The sequence below is a fragment of the Pangasianodon hypophthalmus genome, chromosome 23, assembly GCF_027358585.1.
Source record: "Pangasianodon hypophthalmus isolate fPanHyp1 chromosome 23, fPanHyp1.pri, whole genome shotgun sequence".
In the NCBI taxonomy this organism is placed as follows: Eukaryota; Metazoa; Chordata; class Actinopteri; order Siluriformes; family Pangasiidae; genus Pangasianodon; species Pangasianodon hypophthalmus.
In genome coordinates this window covers 12,050,152-12,071,183 of record NC_069732.1, presented here as the reverse complement: position 1 = coordinate 12,071,183, position 21,032 = coordinate 12,050,152, and the positions used below count along the sequence as shown (strand labels likewise).

General features: G+C 41.9%; 1 protein-coding gene across 2 annotated transcripts in view; it reads right to left on the bottom strand.

Annotated features, from left to right (window-relative positions):
- Positions 1 to 20,637, bottom strand: part of gatad2b (GATA zinc finger domain containing 2B) — a 39,985-nt gene extending 19,348 nt beyond the window's left edge. Inside the window, exons 1-2 of one of the 2 annotated variants that reach the window (XM_034298487.2) lie at positions 20,174 to 20,637; positions 8,038 to 8,354 (exon numbers count right to left, since the gene is read on the bottom strand). The gene's annotated coding sequence lies outside the window, so the exon portion shown is untranslated. The remainder of the gene's footprint in view (positions 1 to 8,037; positions 8,355 to 20,173) is intronic. The other variant, XM_026929623.3, reaches the window with a different exon arrangement.
- Between the last annotated feature and the right edge of the window lie 395 nt (positions 20,638 to 21,032).

The window sequence follows — 21,032 nt, the reverse complement described above, 5'->3', positions numbered from 1 at the left end:
CTCAAATTCCAAGTATTTGTTTACCTTTCGTCATTACTACATTTCTGACCAATGAATGAAAGAGTTTTCAATTATCTTTTTAGTCCTTACCTCTCCTACAGGTCCCTTTTTTGCTTTTTGGTTTGTTAAATTATGAGCACTGGGAAACCAACCCAAAACAAATAGCAAACAAAACCATTCATTTTTGCTGACACTCAAACCTCAACCTGCCAGCTCTCCTTTGCTATAGGAAACAAGGCTGTCTGCAGAATGTGTATTTCCAAGAAAAAAGAAAAAGAAAAAAAAAAAAAAAAAAAAAAAAAAAAAAACAAAACGTCAGTGGTTCCTTCCAGTGAAAGCAGATGTTTCTTGGCCACACGAAGTGACAAAACCTACCAGACAGTAGTGCAAACAGGACGAACGCTCGCTGCTTATCAGGCTACTACCCGTGCGAGACCATCAGCTAGGCTAATCAAGAATGCGTGGTCATAAAATGGAAAACAGAAGCAGGATGAAACTGCACCGGTCTCCAGTGCTGCATTCTATCAGGCAGTCATTATCCTAAAATTGGACAAAACCACACCACACCATCCACAGGGGAGGAGATGCTCACAGGCCTGGGCCTAATTGAGCCACTCTGCATGCATGTGTGTGCTCCTGTGAAGCACATGAAAGGGAGATCATAAATAATCAAGTGTCTGTGAATCTGTGTATATACACAGGAGTCTGTTCAGGTTTGGCCATGTGTCACGTACAAGCGATCTAAATGATCATGTGTGTATGCTTGTCTCTAAGAGTTAGACACGCACGGGCGAGCCCTACGTGGCCAGGGGGAAGACAGAAACACTCCCTCCTCTGTTTTTCTCTCATATACATATATGCACACACACCTAAAGGGGGAGTGTTGAACAGTGGAGACTGAGCGGACACTATGTGGGCTATTGTTGGTGGTGGAACCTCTTTATCTGTCTGATGCATTTGTATTCTGGTCCTAGCAGCTAGTATAAGGTAGGCCATTAACATCAGACCTGGCAGTACACACACGTGCGCGCACGCGCACACACACACACACACACACACACACACGACTCTGTAGCTCTAATTTTAGCCAAATCCATCATTACTTTACATTATTCACTATATTTATAATGAGTTCAAAAGAGTAAAACACTGTGCACATGCAGTCATATAAGACGGAAAAAAAGGACGGGGAAAAAAGTGCCAACAGAAGCTTCCACATGTGCCCAAGATCCTGCATACTGACTAACATCCTCATGGTGGAAGAAAAAATAAAAAATAAAAAAAGGGCTAAATTTAGAAACTCAGGCTTCATTCATCCCTCACTTTTAAGATACCTGCACAGAAAAAGGTGCTGTGCAGCCACATTTTTGCTTCCTAAAGCACAAACAATATAAAGGCACCCTTAAAATGTACCATAGTGGTCCTTAGGCTCCAATTAGGTATGTTCAATGAGTTTTAAACGTACTTACGTCCCCAGGTGTAAGAAATACAAAAGGAACAAAAGACACACCATTGAGTGATACCACCTCGGTTATGTGTTGCTGCTAGGGTTGTTACACTCTGAAACCATGACATCGTATGATCACACAGTTAATTGACTGCAAAACTACTCTGTCTATTACTGTCAGATTTTATCTGATCAAGTTCCTTAATAAGTGGTTCTGTTCCCTTTCGCATCTAGCTGCGACGCCCCCAAAATATTGCAACTCCCTACATCTGGACTCCTCATACCACGAAACTTTCAAACCATAACACCCCTAGCTTGTACCTTGAAAGGTTAGTAGCTTTTTATCCGAGAGTGTGGTGTTCAGACATCGCTGTGGAATCTGACTCGCAAGAAAGGAAGTTTATAATGCAAGAGTTGCAATGCTATGGCCATGTGATTCTTATCGCTCTGTTGCTTGTCAGACTACAGCAATGCTCCTTGATGCAATCATTACATTAAATTCACAACAGAGGGAGCGAGAGAGAGAGGTGGGGAGAAGGAGCTTCTATCTAATCTATGACAAATGATTGTGTATGTGAGGCTGCAATGGGTGCACTGCACCAACCCTACTGCAAGTCCTCAGGGGAGAGCAGTAATCACGCACAAACCAAAACGCTTTTTTGAGGGATGGCTGTGGGAGGGGGGGGGCATTCCAGGGTATCTAATATTAGTTCCAGCTCTAAAAAGTGCATGAGCTGTATTCTTCCTTCCCCCTGTAAGACATGACTAATGAGCAAGTATAGCATAGACTCGTGCAGCCAGCGTGACCTTGTATTAACAAAGCAAGTGGGTGGAGTGTACATGTCCATTAGATCTGTGCCACCTTTCTAAAACCACCATCCATGCCTACCAAAGACCACATACACAGAAAGATTCCAAACTTTTAAACACCCTGTCACGAAAGCTTAACATTGTGTAATCAGATCACGCAGGAGGTAAAGCTATCAAACCGTTCGCCAAACGCGACGTCACAAACCCCCCTAAATGCCTGTACTGCTGCGAGCGAGCCAATCAGCGGCTGTGTTAATGAGAGCCCCTCGCTGCCATACTACACCCTGAAAGCAATTAAGCTCCGGGGAGCCACGTCTCGCTGGTCTTAAAATGCCACATTGTACAGCCATCCCCAATTATAAATTAAACACAGCTGTAATTGGCCCCTTGATCACTTAATCATAGCTCGATTATCTCATTATTGCTCGTTCTATCGTTTTATCACTCACAGCCCCACATATCTGCACTCTGATCGTGCTTAAGTCTCTTGCCTGTCACGCTGCTGCAGCTGAATATCTGCAAGATCTACATTAGGTTCATTAACACAGACGCACAAAGGGAACCATGATCGCTATCCAAGAAGAACTCTTGGAAAAACAGTTCAACATAAAGCAACGCTCCCCTGCTTTTAGCACAATATTATTCTGGCGTTCCACAAATACTGACTTAATGGTCGAGAGGGGTGAAAAAAAATAGCTTGGATATGTAATGCCATGCCATGCCATCACTCAATACCACCCACCTCGCATGCGAGAGAGAGAGAAAGAGAGAGAGATACACACGCAACCAACAATGGCAGCAGCCCGCCAATGAAAAAGGCGTTGAGCTGCACGTCAGCATGAAAACCCTTCACGCACACCCCGGCCCCCCTCCTTTACATAATATAATGACTGTTTCAGTTCAGTCAGCTGCTACAAAAACCAGACTCTTTCTCCTCCTTTCCTCCTCCTGTGCATCTCCCTGTGCTCCCCCCCCCCCACCCTCCCCAGAAACCTGCACACGCGCAATCCAGCACACACTCGCAGCGTCTGGAGCTCGGCCAACAAACGCAACAGCAGCTAGGGGGGATGAAAAGAAAGAGACAGAGAGAAACTGAGCAGGAAAGAAGGAGACTGAGGAGTCAAGATACAGTCCTGATTACAGAAGAAAGAGACTGAAGTTGTGATAGTGATAGAACTACAGAGAGGATCACCTAACCACTCAGACACTGGGTAGTAGTAGTGCAGTCAGTATTTCTGTTCCCATCCAATCAGGCGCCTAAATTTCTGCCCTTTGGGACACAAGTTACACCACTATTGATACTAATGCAGCGTTTGTGTTTAACTGTTAGTGTGTTAGTTTGAAACCACAGAGGTCTTCATAGCCCGTGCCAATATAAGGCTGTCTTTTGTACCCTTAAGCCCCCCACCCTTACCATTCAGCTTCAGCCGTGCCACAAGCCACAAAGCCAAAAGTGGCCCCTCCCTCGTTCTGCACCCCTCCTCCCTGTTCCTCAAAAAAGTGTTCCTTTTCCCCCCCTTATTTCTTCCCTCGCTGTGTTGTAAAAATAAACACACACGCTTGCTTTCTGGGGGCCCCTTTAAGGTACTGCCGAGTCGACTGCAGACTTTTTTTTTCGTAGTCTGTGCATTTATGATGTACTGAGATTAAAAAAAAAAAAAAAAAAAAAAAGTATGCCTATGAGGGGAGTGAGGATAAAGAGTAATAAACTGAGTGCTGTGGTTGGAAAAAAAAAAAAAAAGATGGAAAAGAAAGCAGCGCAGTGCGCTCTCCTGACATACTACCCTGTCATAATGCCAAACCTTAATTCCCCTGTCTGCCCATCCCCCCTCCAGTATTGCGCTTTCTTTATGCACACGCCATGGCTGCTTGTCGATCAGATCGCTGTGTGAACAAAGATGTTCTCCTCCCTCTGCCCTCTCTCCAAACGCCATCACACCCTGAAGACCCCGTACACCTAGATCCCCAACACACCCACACCCACACGCAGAGTGAAAGCACCCAGTCTGCCACTAAGATATAACAGATTTGGAGAGGTTGGTAAAAGCAGGCCAAACGCCAGCCGATGGGGTGTAATAATAATAAGGCCATTTGTGAGTGCATGGTGGAATCCACAGCTCATTTCACGCATGATCTGCATCATGACAATTCATTTGGCTGATGCAACTCCCCACCCCACCTAGCAAACCCATGTGCTAATGGCATCACATCCCTCACACAGGGCAGCAGAAGTGCACACAGACAGAGCACGGCGTTATTCAAAACAACAGCAAAAAAAAAAATCTTGATTCCTTCACGCGAGAGTACCAGAGCATCTTCTTAATTTTCCAAACGTTCACTGCAATTCGTCCCAGGGCACGTTGCTTATCACGAGCGTGCAGGGGTTGTCACCCCAGCAGTGTTGGCCTGTATCCCAAACGTGCCCGCGCTGATCCAGCCCGTCTGATCAGCCACCCGCTCAGTTGGCTAGATTAAGCCTTCCCCATTTGCTCCATCTGATGCCGAGCTTCACAGATCTCAAAATGGCTTCTGCATCATTACTGAGGTGTGTGCTTAGAATAATGTGTTTAAGCAAGCTAATAAGTTCTTAAACACAGTTGCACAGTGATGCTCACAAATATGCAACAAACATGCTGCCTGAAGCTCTCAAACCCCCCGTGATATGTGCAGTCGCACAATACTTGCCGTGACCTTAAATGTAAGGAGCGTGATTTATTGCAAACAGAAGCTTTTGGAGCAGTAACCCAGTTCGAAGCTGCAAAGAGCAGGATTGGTACAGGGTCACACAGGGTAAGCACTACCAACACTGGGAAAGAAAGATGACGACCAGCCTTTCTGTTCAAGCTTTACACTGCTGCTCTTTCTCCTGAGGATGTGTACAGGCTGATCAGAAGTAAGATGGGAAAGTTCAGAAAATAATGTTTTTTTTTTTTTTTTTTTTTTTTTTTTTTTAAAAGAGTCTACCTTGCAAACAAAAAATGTAAAGGAAAAAAAAAAATTTAAGGGGAACAGAAATATCTTAATTTACACAACTGAGAAGTTGATTAAATCATAGCAACCACTTAAACACAGTGTAAACTCAGTGATATCAACTTTTGAACTCTCTGATGCTCATTCTTTTCCAGAGTGCACAGATGCAAACCATACCAAGTTAATCCTAACCTAGGTTAAGATTTCCCTAAACACACACATACACAACTCTGAACTATAGCAGACTAAAAGAAATGATAAAGACGAATACCACAGAAACACACAATGTACAATACTAATATAAATAAGGATACATTAGATACCATCTTCCACCTCTCATAATTCAAACCAAATGTTTATGTTCAGCTTTCAAGCTTGAACATTCCCACAACTAACTTGCTCTTTCTGCAAAGGATAAGCAATTAAAAAAACTGCTGTCGTTATATGGAAGTAGTTGTGGAAGGAATAATGGTGGAAATGAAACACCGGTGCAGATTAGTCAACCATGCTGAGCAAAGCGACAAAGGCTACTCACATTTTTGCCCTAAAATGTAAGCAGACTGCTGAAAATAGCAAGCAGCCAGGTCACAGCTGAAATGTTTGCCCAATATGCAGCCACTTCTCAGATAATGGAGGTGATTGGCTACAGTCTACAAAAAGCGTTAAAGCCACTGGCTCCCAGTTCATTCCGGCATAAGATAGATCTTCAAGCATTTCCTCAGGGGATCTTATGATCACTAAACATTCTGGAATTACTGGAAACCTGCACCGAAAACAAATGTCCCAACTGTCTGCGTCGCATAGCGGCGCATTCCTTTAGTATTGAGGACGCAGTAAGGTAACAGTTGATGTGAAATGAGGAATTCCTCCTTGAAGCTTGCCTTGGACTCAAGCATATAATTAAGATATTTATTACTAGGAGGCAGCCATATAAATAATTGCTAAAATTATGAAATTTGTGATTGGTTTCTGAAAATATTTACATAAATATATTAAAGTAGGTAAGATACATTTTTATAATTAACATCGACCTGCTGACATGTTTGTTTTTCTGCCTGTGTTTCTCCGAAGTTCATAATTTCAATAGCATAATTGATGAACACTTGTTAAATAAAGCCATCTTGAATTATTTGGTGTAATTAAAGGTCTTATCCCCTGTCCGGTCATCGCCTACTCACTACAGTAGCGTGTAGAGTTTAAAGTAGGCTAATATTTGTTTTTACGTATCCCACTGACTATTTTCTGCTAGCCAGCACTCATGGTTTTATTAATATTCAAGAGACTTCATTTTTCGTATTTATATCTTGAAAAGTATAATAAACAACTTCTGCTTGACAAAAAGAAAAAAAGTTGCTCTTTTTTATGGTGTTTTACTGACATTCTGCTACTTCTGCAGTTGACTGAGAGTCATGATCACTTCAGCTTTGCCTGAATCAGCAGGAACATGTCGCACCTGGATTGTGCTAATGGAACACACTGTGTCTTGAATGACTGGTCTGGCTAATTTGAACGAGGTTAGATTGAATAAGTCTGGATTTTCTAAGCTAACTTTGTGGAATACCTCCCAGGGATGCTTGTACCTTGACGAATTTTTTGGAGACCAATCTCGTGTAGCTGAACCATTTCCTTAGCTTCTAATTTAAGTCCTTGGTGTAAGTGCTGACCCCATTCTCTGCACTCTCAGCCATGTTTTTTCTTGTTATTTGTCATCAGCATGAGTGACTCGTGTTTAGGTATTTACCAAAGTTCCAATGTAAACTTTTTGTCAAGGAGTACTGGTGCTCCTAACTTAGGAAAACCAACATAAAGCTGATTAACGCTTATTAATTTTGTCAGGCGCCATCAAACAATATTTGAAAAATGTTATTAGTCTAACTAATAAAATACTCAATCCAGACATAAAGCGCAAAAAAACACAGGCAGAATATGTGCCCTTGACAAACCTGAACAGCAGAAAGTCTGGCTGATAGCTGTATCATCTTCTAACGTGATTTTCTAACATTTTAAAACTTGGTGGAAATGGAAGCAAAAATGATTGCATGATACAAGACAAAAGCAATTTTTCACCTGCTGTATGGAAAAAGTGACACTAATACTGAGTCTGACTTTTCAGAGCACGAGTCTGGATGGACAGAAGTTGCATCATGCTAACAGCTACATGTCCATAATCGAGAAATGTCCACAAAAACCTTTTCACTTTTGTTACATTGAGATTGCATTTTGGGGAAAATTTTTTAGTAAATATTGTAATTATCAAATTTTGGCTATATCACCCACTACTATATGGAACGACGCAAAACCACCAATAAAGATTTTTTAAGGCTCCCAAGTGGCACAACAGAAAAAAGCTTGCATTATTGTCAGAAATTGAGAGTTTGAATCCAGATGTTGCCACAGCCATCCGTGGCTGGAATTGCAAGGGAGAAAATCTGGCCATGCTCTCTGGGTGGGAGGGAAGGCATACTCACTCTCCCGTCAGCCACAGCGACACTGACCAATCGTGGGCGTCTGGGAGATTGAATGCGTAAGAGAGTAGATATAGATAGCGCTTTCACCAGAGTGTGTTACGCTGCCCTCTGACACAGCATGAGCAGCAGTTTGAATAGATGCAGTTGGCTTTGGCTTCACGTGTCTCCGATGAAGCATGCATCAGCCTTCACCCTCCCTGGTTGCTAGCTGTCATAATGAGAGGAGAGCTTGCTCGTGAGTGGAAGACCACGTTAAAGAGAAAATGAGGGAGAAGGGAAAAAAGATGTTTTCAGAATTTTGAACAAGACCATTTCCCGTTTCCACAGCAGTGATATCCTCACCTGCCTTTGTGTGATTCAGATGTTACAATGACAGTGAGGCAGTGAGCCCCCTTGTGCTGTAGTCTCCTCTATGAGCTCACTTTCACAGGCGGCAGCACTCCAGTGTGAGTGTGACCTCCCTGAGGGTGTGCAAGAGCAGAAATACGACTTCAGCAATGCACTTATGAGATCATGAGGCAGCCATTGCTACATTCACAGCTCAAGAGGAGAGGGACAGCAGGTGACGAACACCACTGCAATGGGACCTGATGCTTGGCCTGTCTAACCTCTGCTCCGTCTTTCTCTCATCACATTTTACGCCCAGGGGGGATAATGATCTGTGGGGAAAAAAAAAAAAAAAAAAAAAGTAGTAAGACTGAAGTACATATAACTTATGATTCTAATCAGATGAAGCCTCCAGTCAGCTAGAGAAGTTTTTCCAAGAATATTGAGGAATCTGGGAAAGACTCACATTTTAAAATATGGCTAAAACCCAAGCGTGAAGAGTATGCATTAAAAAAAACCTAGTGAATGGGACCTGCGTTCTATTAACGACTCCCTGCACCTCAATGGAATGCTAAAAATAAGCAAAGCAAAGAGTGCGAGGGTGAGAACAGCTCAGTCCCATTCTTCACGGGAACATAAAAGCGCCATAATCAGTCACTAAATCTGATAAAAAGGGATTACCAGCATTCACAAATGTACTGGAACGTTGAAGCAGGGAGGAAAAGGAAAACCATGTGCTTATTAGAAATAAGAAAAACCATCTTGCCGTATCATCTCTCTGAACAGCTGCTGACTGTCCTGCCTGCAAAATATAAAGTGCCATCAGTGAACAATTATCGATTAAAAGTGAGGTTATCTGAAGCAGATGAGCAGACAGCAGCATTCTTTCTGAACAGATACCTGAAATCAAGCTATTACACAGAGAATTGTTGAGAAGGAACACCAAGGACACTGAATGACATGTTTTAAGAACACTAATCACTTAATGCTGCTGAGAACTGAAACAAAGCTCATTGGTTTCTTCTCTAATTAGACCACGGACCTGACCAGCCCACGCATTCTTCTACTGTTACTGTCCGTTTACCGCTCCAGGGGAGGGGCTGCTAGGAATGGGACCAGAATTTGCACAAGGCCAGTTTTCTGACACTAATGAGGCCAATTAGGAGGACGGCACCCTCAGCAACAGAGTTGTAATTGGCCGTCTTCTAATTTACAGGAGTTGGAAGTAACAAAATGCAGGTTTATGGACAATGATGTGCTTTACGACTGCAAATGCATGATATAGTGTCACTATATGTCTTCACCCCACCACACACCCACACATCTGCATCCATGTAAACACAAGGAAACAGAAATATGGTATGATCCCTGCTGTCTAAACGAGCAAATCTGCCTCTCAGCATGCACGTATGCTGCGTTAGATGCACCTAGATGTGAGCAGCGTCTCCTGCACACACTCATTCAGCCATAACACTTAAGACCCTGATCTTCATTAAACAAGACAACAGCTCATTGTGTCCGTTGCCATGACAACAGGCCCTTCTATTTTTACGCCATGCCACTAATCAATTCTTCTTCTGCTGTCGCCCGAGGGAGGGAGTGGATGTTTGGGAGAAGGGTGGAGGAGACGGGCCAAAAGGGGAGGAAGGCTGTGTGGGGGTGAAGTTCAAGACAAAGAAACATGAGAATGAGAGAGTAAAACAGAGAGAAAGGCACAAGTGAGTTTCTGTGAGGGAATGCTTGAGAGAGAAACCCCCCCAGTTCTAACCACACCAAATAGGGAAGCCCTTATAGACACATGGACAGCAGGTACACGAGGATGCAAAACGTGTCCTGCACATCCTACTCATCTCAGAACAGAGTCAGCAGTCTTGCATAACCCAGTATTCAAATTAATTTCCATTTATGTGGTTTCAGTATGACACTGTGTTGCTGTGGTACGTCGGGGTGTGTGTCCGGTGCCAAAAAGACACAGAGAGGCTGCTGCTGTTCTGTCAGACTCGCATACCCAACTCTGCTGTTTCTCATTTTCACCATCAACTGGACTGTCTGCTCCAGCTAAAATGTGAATGAATGAAAATACTCTATGAAGATGCCAACAAGACATCACTGAACAAAATAAAGTGAATGTACAGACAAAAATTAACTCTGCCCAGCAGATGTTTCACTGCACTGAATGACAAATGTCCAAAGCAGTTTTTCACAACTCTGCCATGCTTCTACATCACAAAAAAAAAAAAAATGCTTGAAGGTGTGTTCACAATGGCAGGACATTTTAAAATGATTTAATCATCTGGGGACTGAAAATAGAAGCTTCAAGCAAAGAGTCTAGATGGGACTCTGAATCAGCATACTCATGCTCCAATCCCAGGATTACAGAAGAATGCACTGATGCTCATAATGAAACCACAAAAATGCTACAGCAAACATATGTGGAGAAAATTATGGATGTAACTAGAGCATGGAATTTTGCACCAGATTAGACCGGTTATCGTAACTATCACGAAACGTAAAAGCTGATATAGTATATTTTAACTGATACAAGGTAATAAACCAGAATGTGTCTCCCTAAAATTTGAGCTGCACATGCTTGCAAAGTACTGCATCAATAATGTGTCTGGCTTTGTACCTTGTTGTGCAGTTGAAAATTAGACTGCTGCTCCTTTAAAAAAAAAAAAAAAAAAAAAAAAAAAGGCAGTGAGTCACAATATGTTTTTTTTAAACGCAGGGTACCCAGTGGAGTCAGAATGCGAGAGAGCCAGTCTAAGCCGGTTTGTAACCTCGGGGTATGGAATTATCTCTTAATATGTAGCCGTTAGTGGTCAGGACATCAGACGAAGACAGAGAAAAAGAGGGAGAGGGAGAGAGAGAGAGAGACAGAAAAAGAAAAGAGAGAGAGAGAGGGAGGGAAAGGGGGCATGAGAGTAAGGGGAGGGGCATGAAGCTCCTGTGCTTTCAGGGCAGTAAGAGGAAAATGTACTTCTTACGAGACGCTGAATCTAAAACCTGGCACCTTGACAAGAAGGCTCATTGCGGAACTTCAGACCACAGGGTGGGGCATACGTTGTTTAAACAAAAAAAAAAAAAAGGGGGGGGGGGTGGAGAGAAAAAAATTGCTGGAACTTGAGCCATCTGGAGAGAGTGAGGTAGCACAGAGATTTTAAAATGGGGCTGATCTGGGTAAGAAGACTACGCTGAAGGAAACAAAGAAATCGAGCAAGAACCAGCAAATGCAATTAAGCATACGAAATGACACACAAGCAACCTAATCTGAATGTGCATTCTATTAATCAAAAGCACAGAATGAGTGCAGACAGTCTGAAACTGCACACACTTAATGGAGCCAGTTCTTTAATAAGTTGAGCAGAAATCTGGTAAAGAACCTTTGTGAACATGAAAGTAACAAGGGTTTACACAGACATACTGGAAAATATCCACACTCTACCAGAAAGCAGAGGAGAGAGAGATGGACTGCATGGGAGGATATGCAGAGTTTGGTTGAGTTACACCTTCCAGAAAGCTTAAAAATAGATCATCCGTACGGGCATTCAAATAAAACGATCAAGTGGTGGGATTTGTCTGTACAAATACAGACAGCTGTGGGGAGAATAAGGCTGTCAGGAATAGGGATGTTACGGTTTGACAATTTCACGGTAGGATAACCTAGACCAAAAATATCCTGGTATTCCACTATCATGGTATTAATTGATCATTTAAAACCACACAACCCGGTGGTGAAAATGTATTCCAAATTATTTGTACAAATTGTACATACAACAAATACCAAAATGAAAGAAATCCACCGCAACAATCTAACTAGTGTGGCATTTTGCAGCACTGTGTAGACAAAAATAGACAGCCTTTTTTTTTTTTTTTTTTTTTTTTTTTTAAGTTCTGGTCACCATGTTCTGTGCATTTAATAGGTGGTGTGAATGATTATGTTACAAACATGTAACGTGTTTACAACAGCAGCGGATTGCAAAGCCAAAGAGTCCTCAGTGCCATCGTATCCCCTGCACCCAGAAACAGAGGTTTCTTTAGAATGATTTAGGGGGAAGTCCAGATGGAGGGAGTCACAGTCAGACACAAAAGGGATGAAAACCAGTAAGGAATAGTAATGAATATGATCCAAAAAAAAACCCAAACAAACAAACAAAAAAACACCACTCATGGAATAGATGAAAATAGAGTTTAAACTATAATTTGAAAAGTAACCATCCGATCACACACGATGACTAACCCTGAAATACTGTAACAATCCTAGTCAGGAATAAGACCCTGTACCTGCACAGGTATAAGAAGTCCCTTTATCGGCAAGAAACACAGTTCACTTGTGATCTGAATCATTTCGTCTAAAACAAATTTTACCAGTATGACAGTAACATTGGTACAACAAGCCTCTTCAGAGCAGGAATATAAGTTTATGGAAAAGGTCAATGAACCTCAAAGATGACAGATTTGTGCAAGGAAAGATGCCTGAGGTGATGAGAAGGTGCCAACTTGGAGAACCTGCTATGGGTAAAAGGGCAAAGTAATGACATGTCCCAGAACTGCTGTAAAACGTGGCAAGGCAAGAAGAAAAAGATGAAGTAGCAGTGTGTGATTAGTCCAAAGGGGTCATGTTATGAAAATTAATAATATGGTGTAACCTACATAATGGGCCCCAAATCACAAAATAGAGGTACCAGAAGTGCAACAACTTTTAAACAGTCAGCAGTGGAGCTTTATGACTATATCATTTAGAGTCACTTGAAAAGCTGAGCACAGACCAGCAGCAATCTCACTATCAAAGCTGCAAAAGCTTCTTTGAGCTCATACACCAAGCAGCTGTAGGATTCGATTTTCATAGTAACATGGACAGTCAAAGAGGATCCAGGATTCACACACCCTTCTGACATATGCAGGAATATTATAGGGGTCATGGGAAAAGAAGAACAAGAACCAAAGTCAAGGTGATGTAAATTTTCTGTGAAGGTCAAGCGTGAAGAACTAGAATGGTTAAGATAAGTTACTGTGAAAGTATGAACACTACTGAACTGGTACATTAAACTAAATGTTCAACTTAAAGTACCTAGTAATCCCTAGTAAGAAGTTAACACAGCAGTGATGCAGCTGTACATGCATGGGTCAAAGATGACAAGATGTGTCTTTCTGCATTCAGCTGATTCTACAGAACATTAACACACATGAGTCATTACAGGTGTTTACAGGAAATTTAGCATATTAAGGAAGAAGCCCTAAAGTGTGAAGTCCACATCACAGTCCTAAGGCAAAATGCAAAATAATTTTTTTCCATTTTAATTCAAAACCAACATTAGAACTCTGAGAATCATCTGATGTAGACGTCCTTACAGTAACTTGCCAAACAATATTTAAAAAACAAAAAAACAAAAAAAAAAAACACCTAAGCACTGTCTTTTGCTCCAAGACCTGTCTTTGACCGGTCCCCCTGCCTGTGATGGGTCTAAATATCACATGGTGGCTTGCATCGTTGCACAGAGTGGCAGTCTGATTTCCAGGTCACCTGGTTGCAGGTTTGCTTAATAGCCCATATACAAGATTACTTTATATAAGGTTTATAGTCAGCTTGTGGTTTCGGAAGAAGCAGCACAAACACGTTTGGGGGAAAAACTCAAACATACCACCTACTTGTCCATCTCTTATCCATTCTTTGCTTTGTAAAATAATCCAATGCCTTTCCTTATCACATTTTCTGCCTCATTCACTGCTGTTTTTTGTTTGCTTTGACTTGGTTGCGTTGCATGCTGTGATAAGAAGCTCAAAACAAGTACAATACTCCAAATATTCTTCTAACCCCTATACATTAAGTTTACAGTCCAGCAGTATGGCTACTATTGAAAAATGCACAGCAGTATTTAAAAGGAATTTCACGGAGTTTCACCTGTTCAAAAGTACTCTTCAGCAAAACAGTCCACGCAACACTGTGATGTTATGAAGTCAGGTCAGCCCACAGCTCCTCTCGAAGGCCAAGAACAGGAATATGAGGCTACAGTGGGCACAAGCGAGGCTACCAGGCAAGGCCTTTGGTGAGCCTGTGCCCCTGGCAGGAGTGGAACCCAATGCGGTTTTGGGCTGTTGTAGCCCATCCGTCTCAAGGTTTGACACGTCGTGCATTACAAGATGCTTTTCTGTTCACCACAGTTGTATAGAGCACAACATACATTAGCTAAAGCTCTTGACCTGTACATGTATGACTTGGACACCATTGGGTGATAAGATAATTGCATGAATGAGCAGGTGTATAGGTGTTCCATATAAAGTGGTGGTGAGCGTGTACTGTGTATCGTAGAAATGTCTTCAAAGATTGAGATAAAAATATCTTGTCATATCACCCACCCCTATCAAGTATTCCTCTAGCTCTTTCGTCATTTGAAGGGTACCACCGGTTTATGTTGTGTTTCAACCCTCAAATCTAAATTGTACCCATTTTTCAATAAACAAGAAAGCAGAGAATCTGAACAAACTATTGAACCTTCAGGTAATTTCAGAAAACTTCATGCCACACTGAAAGAGAAGACAGCGTAAACTGATTCCAAGAACTATTACACTACTTCCTGTGGGTCACTATGTATTCATCTTCAGCTCTACTTCTCGTATGTACGAATTCCTCTTCCTTCATGGTTTGAGGCATGTTTGTTTCCTACTACTTTTTATCTAGCTCAGCCGTCAGGAAGGTCCTCTAATTAAACTTCACAGGGAGCCACTCATCTGGCTTGATTGTTTGTGTGGGGTTAAAAATGCTTTTATGAGGCCTGCCTAACCCAGCCGCTTCATTCAGGTGTTAACAAGACTGGTACAACACCACAGTGCAACACAACCCAGTCAACTGCATCAATCGTTCTTATTCTCCATCATCTTACAGCCACAAATAACCTGCAATGCACATGCAATCCCAGACTCACTCATGGTTTGATTCCAGACAACTCAAGGCAAAATATATTAGGATATCCAACATGGAGCTGAGACGCTTCATGATGCTGCTTCAAAATGACACAGAAGCAGGTTTCATATCCATCAAAGACACTGTGTGTGGTTTTGCCACTCCTGAATTGCAGGAAGACAGACTTCTAAAGAGATGGTAATTGGACACTGCTAGATTTGCTGTAAACACACAAATGTGTATATATGGGTGAGATTACAGAGCCTGCAGCATCAGATAGTGATGCTTTTTCAAATGGGGGGCAGGGCATAAACAAGCGTGTATGCAAAATGTGCTCACAATCTATGTGACAACCGTAATCACTGTCACTGTGAAACAGGTACTGTAGTTTTCAAATCCTGCTACACTGTGGCAAATCATTACAGTATGACGATATTTCACAATTGACTTTCGTTTTATTCTGCTATGGAAAATGAAATCCTTGTTTATCACTGGACTTCACAAGCGTTCATTAGCATCAATTAGCAGCACATGCAGCAATCGACAAAGCATCACGCCCTCAAAAGAGTTTCATTTCAGGGTTCGAGGGTGATAGAAACTTTATATAATTTTCCTTAATTACGAGCTAATGATGTTCATTTGTTGATGCTAATATACAACTGTCATTCAGTTAAAAGGATTATGAATGCTTGGATCACAAAATGGCATAGAAGTGTGTGGACTGTCTCGAGGTGTGTTAAGAACTAGTTGTTGAAATAGTATAAAAGGACAGAGGCGTGTCTAAAAATATACAGAAACGTACAGCCATCAAGGCAAAAGGTGGGAGAAACAAACATGAACTGATAATATTAAATAATGATATTGTACATTATTTAGCTATTTTTTTCAATAATGATCTGTGAATGTTAACACACTATATGCCTTGATGGTTCAAATAAATGTGTCTTCTTCAGTCTGTCCTAAGAGTATACAAACTTCTGCATTCAGTCATCTAAGTGCACTGAAGCAGTCCATGTACGTATATAAAGGTCTTTTCACCTCTTCCTAAGTTGAGAGTTGATCTATATACAGCTATACAAGTCTTTGTGGAAAAAAAAAAAGTTTCAGCAAAAAAGGATAAAATAAATGTATTAACTACAAGTTTAAAACCCCAAAAGCAAATGAATAATGCAGTACGTGTATGAATGTACCAACTATAAAGTTCTTGGACAAGCAACAAGATCTATTAAACATATGCAAGCCCCTTTGTTGCAGTGTGAAAACAGAAAAGGCTGTTCATTTTTCACTTTTTTCTTATACGTTCACCAGGACATGTTACAATTACCCTGATGCCAAAACCTACAGGCCTCATTTGAATGATGGAGAACAGCAACTTATCAAAGCGCCAATGAATCAAAGCAGACAGTTCATCTATAATTTTTTTTTTTTTTAACTCTCAGGTCAAACTTGAAAAAAAGTTACCCTGAAAACATGTTGAATACAGTGAAATATTTGCTTAGTGAGTCTGGCGCTAATTTGTTGGTTGGTGCTGTATTTTTGAAGTTAGTAGTTGTGTGCTGCGCTGACATCACGAGGACATTGCTAAAACACTTACAGTGGTGTTTCATTCCATGAAAATTCTTCAACAGTCTCAAACTTAAGGTGATAACGGACAAATTTCACCTCACCATATTTCTGAGATGTTCAATATCACGTTAATGAGAAATCCAGTGTATCCACCGGATCTACAATGCAACGCAGCTGCATGACAATTGCGCCAAACTGCCGCAGAGTCTCGGCTCGGCTAGTTAGTCTCATATCTCATAGATCGCACGCATGATATGATGGCTGCAGTATTAGCGTGAACGTTGAAGCTTTGGAACATCCTGTTTAAGCAGAATGTACACGAGAGGAGGTGAGAGAGCTGGACAGACTAAAGGACTAAAGCGTTGCTGCTTCACTCTCTTTAGGTAGAGATGATGTGACGGCTAAATCTCACTGGCACCACTATCAGCAGGTAGTCAAACACCATTGAGGGTAATGTAACCCGTTAACCAGACTGAAAATAAACCACTATGTTGATGAAAGAAATTTAAACAAAGTCAACTTAAATTTTTACTATACAACCAATCCTGGACACCACTGAAGCTCACATGCTAATTATAGAGATATGCAAGTCGTCCAGGGTGGATTTTTCCTCTGAGCACAAAATTGATATACTAATGAATGAAAGCTGTATGTAAATATATAAATGCTGAATGTTAGAAGACCAATACATGAAAAAAAAAAAATGTAACGGTCCTATTCCTACCATTCAGAAGGGACTTGGTTGGTTTTCAAAACTTTAGAGCAGTTGGTCATTTTTCACGGTTATAAATCTTCTGGTGCATATTTATGGTACAAGTCACATTGTTGCGTCTACTAGCAATCTTTGCCAAGGGGATACGGCTAATTCTAAACACTGCCTTTTCTGACGATTTAGCCAGGACAAGTGTCTGTGCTGGGAGGCCAAGCCTCCAGAGCAGTTCTAAATACAGTCTATTTCTAGTGTGTTACATCAGCAGGGAGCAGAATTATGTGACGCATTAACCTGACAAATAATGTTTTATTTGGAAAACAAATAACCAGCATTATATCTCGTCCAATTCTCATATTCGATTGATACAGCCACATCATGCATGAGAGGCGTAATATTGGTCTAAAGTGCTGAACGAAGCTGCAACACCATGACATCTGGTAGAAAGATCACTTTTACAGTGGGATGCATCAGTCGTGAAATTTATGTTGATAAAAATTAGGCAGCCCACAGACTCGTACCCCAGCACGGTGCATTCCATCTAATCACCTGGCGACACGTAACGCAGATCTCGTGGGTTTAGCTATAGCAGGCAGTCGCTCGAGATACGGCAACCATGCACCGTGGAAATTAAAGAGAGCACACTGCATGAAATCCCTTCACAGGCTGTGACCACAAGCTGGGGTGCGTTGACTGAAGTGATGAATAGCTTAAAAAAGTAGACAGCAAAGAAACAAACAACTCTGCTTTTCTATGTTGCATCTGTAGAGAAGGGGGAAGAAAGCAGTCTAAACTAAATGTCTTTGAGCACAACAGTCAATAAGAACATTGTTTGGACCCCTCCTGAGGATGTAATACTAGTGGGGTGCCCTCACAGTGTGCAGTGGCTGCTATTAAAATGAGCGGAGCAAGAAAACAACAATTGGCTCCTGTTTGACGCGTCTGTTGTGGACATGATAGGGTAAGCATGTATTTGAGCTGCAGATGATGGGGTGGTGAAATGGACAACCCACTCAACTTAGCAGATATGAACAAAAATCAGATGACTCACAGGCACCAGGCCTTCTAAGGTGTAGAATTTTGTTTATGAAGGATGACAGAAAACAAAATACATGATCTTAAGGACCTACAATACTGAGAAGTGTTGACAGATTTGTAGAGGTGTTAGCAGAATGATTCCACACCTTTCTTTCTTCCTCAGATTGTCCAGTAATATGAGAAAAGGAAGGCTATACTGATCTGATGCAGATCCAGAAACACTGGATCGGTATTGTATCTGATTGGATTCGACGGTTTCTGATGCGATCCAGTGGTATATTTATTGTCAAGTATGCTTGCGATCACTCATCGCATGCCTCTGATGTTTCACATAACTTGGCAAGAACCGACTTCAGAAAGTTAGAGGATCTCAGAAGCGGCCCAGTTTCAGGTATTGGCCATTGAAAATGGAAAATGTGGGGTCATCCATGTTCCAAAGATCCAGTATTGTTGTAGTGACTTGTCAAACATTATAACTTGACAAAGCAGTCCTTCAGTACTATTTTAAATGTCAGACGCATTAGAGTGCAAATCTAAAAATATTCCTGGAGCTAAAAACATGTCCAGTTATTATTATTATTTTTTTAAGGGCACAAGTCACACAAAAATGTCCCTGCAATGACACTGGTAAAACATGTGGTAAAACCCATCTGACATGTTCTGAAACAATAAATCCTTAGTTTTCTGCATGTGTGCAGAAAGCCTGTACTAACCTACTGAACAAATCTAAGCATTAAGGCTAAAACTGTTTCTGTAAATATGCATGGTAGAACCTTCCTTTACTTATTCGGCTGAATGCGTAAAAAAAAATGCAAGTTCAGCAAGCAAATGAGCTCTTTAAAGCCTCTAAACACTCAGACTATGATTACTAGATTTGTAACAGACTGGAGAGAGAATAAAGACTAGAAAATCAGACGCCTCTCACTTTTGTCTACAGGGGGGGAAAAAAAGAAAAGAAAAAGAAAAAACATATATATATATATATATATATATATATATATATATATATATATATATATATATATATATATATATATTATTGATCAGAGTTTGTTCCTGAAAGTCATCTCTAGCTGTTTGTCAGTGCCTGTGTTTTGGTGGTGATCAATCCATGCATTTGTGCTGGAATTCATTTTGAAGAGTGCCTCACGCCTGTCAAAGTGCTGCTGCTGGGCAGCCATTTGCGTGCATATGGAGCAAGTTGAGAGTGAGACTACAGCGTCCTCACTTACATAAATGGCTGATGCATTTTCGGATCTGCTCCCCCTCCTCCTCCTCCTCCTCCTCCAAACCATACACACATCAGCTCTCACCGTACGCTTCCGTGTGCCTGCCCTCACCACACTTCAGCCGAATGCCCAGCTCTCTAAGCAGCACGACTAGCTCGGAATTAAAACCGTGTCTAACACAATAACGCGGAGAAATTACAGCACACCGGCCAGCGAGAGCGTCTCTGCGTAGCGCTGCTCGGAGCAGCTGTAGCTTTTCTCTCGCGTATAGCCGGGACGCCTCGGCTTTCTCCGCCGTAACCCCCAGAGACACGAGATGAAACAATGAAACGGCTTTTCAGACGCAAAAAATGTTGCACTCTGTCAGAACTGTGTGCATGAATTTATTCTGCTCTTATGTTTTATTATTTTAATTATTATTTTTAATAAAAGCTACCTAACGAGAGCCACTCAAGCTCGCTGTGCGCCAAACAAAATCTGAGCTCATTTTAAATAGTATTACCGAAGCCACTTTAAAAACAGTTTGAAAGCTAACCATGCTATTGTCTAAATGCTATTCCGTAGGGTTTTAAACAGTTTATCATTAGTCTACTGAAAGGAATATATTTCGTTTTTAGCTCCTGTATTCTGACGCTTCAAAACCCGCCGCTGCATATTCAAAAATCTCGTCCGAGCCCGGCTAGGCCGCGGCTGGAGCCCCGGACTCACCTGACTCGCCTTCACCGCCTCAGGTTGCTCTGGCTCCGGGCTCGCTCTCCGATCCTGAAGCGCTGCGGCACCTCTTTCCCGTGCAGTCCCCGGCGCCGGCAGTGAACACAAAAGCGCTGATTGGGCCTCGGCGTGCGCTCGGCCGCTCGCTCTCTGCCCAGACACGCGGCTTATTGGTCGGCGGCGGTGTCGGAGACGCGCCCCTATTATCGTGAATGTTGTTGTCTGTGTCTGGAGGGGAGGGGACAAGCAGCTCCGAAACGCTGCGAACTCCACGGGTTTGTTATGCGCGTCGTGTCAGCGGCGCAGGGCGAGCTTACTACTACACTGGCAGATGAACTGTGGACAGCCATATTAACTCCCTCGTCATTCCAGCAGGCCGGGCGGCGGGATCGCATTGCTGTTCCGCTGAGGCGAGTCAACTGAACGTTTTAAACGAAGACTATCGCACACAATAAACACGCTTTTACACGTGTCTAATCATCATCCTGCTACAATGGACCGTTAGACGCTCTTGAACTTTGCAAAGGCTTCTCCTGTGCTGGAAGAGAAACATTATAACTGTAGAAACGTCTCTGGTCACATGTCCCTCTGGAGCCTCCAGCATTATTACTGTCGCTATGTGAAATTAAGACGCGCAGAACTGGCGAGTGGGCTAATTTATTCATTTATTCATTAATCAAAGCCACACTTTGAAATTAGCCTGATTAAGAATGATCATAGCTAGCTTGTATTTTACTGCTGTAAGAGTCTTATTGTCGGTGTCCCCCGAATAGAAAACAATGCGCTCATTATTGCCTCTTATTGACCCACTTCTTTAATAAACTGCCATGATGATTATTTCTATAAGATTGTTTTT